Below are 1,874 nucleotides of genomic sequence, written 5' to 3'. Positions count from 1 at the left end.
AAGGTTCCAAGGGGCCTCTCCCAGGAGGGAACATCAGATACAGGAATTGAGAAGACGCCCCAGGCACCTCTGGGAGTGAAAGAACGGGAACATGGGGGTGCCCCAGGGAGATTACAGTGTTGTGGGAGGGGGTGGATCTCCACCAGCATGGGGGGGGGGGCGGCCACAGGAAGTCACATGGGAAGGAAGGGGGAAGTAACAAGGACCGGCTGAGCGAGGACAGTCTTCTCGCACTGACAAGGTGAGCCCTGAAAGCTCCAGCCGGGATTAAACTGTGTCTGTCCGTCTGTAAAGTGTCCTGTGGGGCTTGTTACAAGTCCGGCCACCTCTTCCCAAAAGAAGCGGCACGGCTACAAGGGACAGTGTGGCGTAGCGCTAAGCACCTTTGCCTGGGGGAAAGTAGGATCAAGTGCCCAAGGCAACCAGAAAAGTCACTGGGTGACACAAGCTCGCCCTCTCGAAAGGCAGACCACAGAAAACGTAAATCGATGTCGTTAAAAACTCCGTTCACCTAGCCTACCTCGCAAGACTGTTGCAGGGGAAAACACAGGAAAGAATAAAGTGTATGCTAGTCTGTGCTCCTTTGGGGAAGGGCAGGGGTGAGGCCCCTAAGAGGGGCCAAGGGGTGTCTCCGGAGGCCCCATAAGCCAAGGATCAAGCCCAGTGTTCCCTCTAAGATGAGTTAGTGCGAGCCAGCTCACAGGTTTTTAGCCCCCAGCTCACACACGTTTGTCTCAGCTCAGGAAGGATGGCTCCAAGCAAACCGATGTATGAAGCAGCCAGATCTCTCGCTCACAACTTCAATCCCAGGAGCTCACAAGGTAGAATTTTTGCTCACAAGCAGTGTTCCCTCTAAGCTGAGCTAGTGTGAGCTAGGTCACAACAGTTAGCCTCCGGCTCACACATTTTTGTCTCAGCTCAGGAAGGATGGCTCCAGAGCAGACTAATTTATGCAGCAGCCAGATTGCTCGCTCACAACTTTAATGCCAGTATCCCACAAAGTAGAATTGTTGCTCACAAGACTCCACAGCTTAGAGGAAGCATTGCTCACAAGACTCCACAGCTTAGAGCAGTGATGGCGAACCTTTTAGAGACCGAGTGCCCAAACTGCGACCCAAAACCCACGTATTTATTGCAAAGTGCCAACACGGCAATTTAACCTGAATACTGAGGTTTTACTTTAGAAAAAACAACTCATACATTAACTCAAGATGACCCAAACAAAGTAAGGAAAGCAATCCCAAATGATTTCATTGACTTAACATTATTTGGCAGAGAATTCGACACTTTAATGATGGTCTGGGCCTGGCTGGGGCGATGCCACGCGTGCCCACAGAGAGGGCTATGAGTGCCGCCTCTGGCACCCATGCCATAGGTTCGCCACCACTGGCTTAGATGGAGCATTGCTCACAAGACTCCACAGCTTAGAGGGAGCGTTGGGACCCAAGCCCCTCTTTGGGGGACAGAAGGCCCCAGGTTTGGTTCACTGGCACGTCCAAGAGTGGGGCAGCAGCAGCAGAAAGCGGGGAAGAGATCCTCCCCGGTTCCCAAAAACTGGTGGAAAAAGGAGAGCCAAGAAAGGGAGAATAAAGGAAAGTTCCAAAATCCGGACGGTGCCAGGTGGAGGAAGAGGACCAGGTAGGGCAGTCGGGGAAGCGCGAAGCCGCACATGCGCCCTCCCCTCCCTTCCCTTCCCCTCCCCTCCCCTCCCCCGGAACAATGAAGTGGGATCCCTCCAGAGATGAGCCGCTGGCGAGGGGAAGGGGGCAGAACGAGGGCGGGGGCAGGGAGGGAAGGAAGGATCCCCCCCCCCTCCAGCAAAACAAGGGGCAGGGGCGGGGGCAGGGGGGGAGACAATGGCAGGTGCGTGGGGG

The sequence above is a fragment of the Gekko japonicus genome, unplaced genomic scaffold (assembly GCF_001447785.1).
Source record: "Gekko japonicus isolate JY-2015 unplaced genomic scaffold, Gekko_japonicus_V1.1 scaffold2128, whole genome shotgun sequence".
Classification (NCBI taxonomy): domain Eukaryota; kingdom Metazoa; phylum Chordata; class Lepidosauria; order Squamata; family Gekkonidae; genus Gekko; species Gekko japonicus.
Note: the sequence above shows the minus strand (reverse complement) of the source record.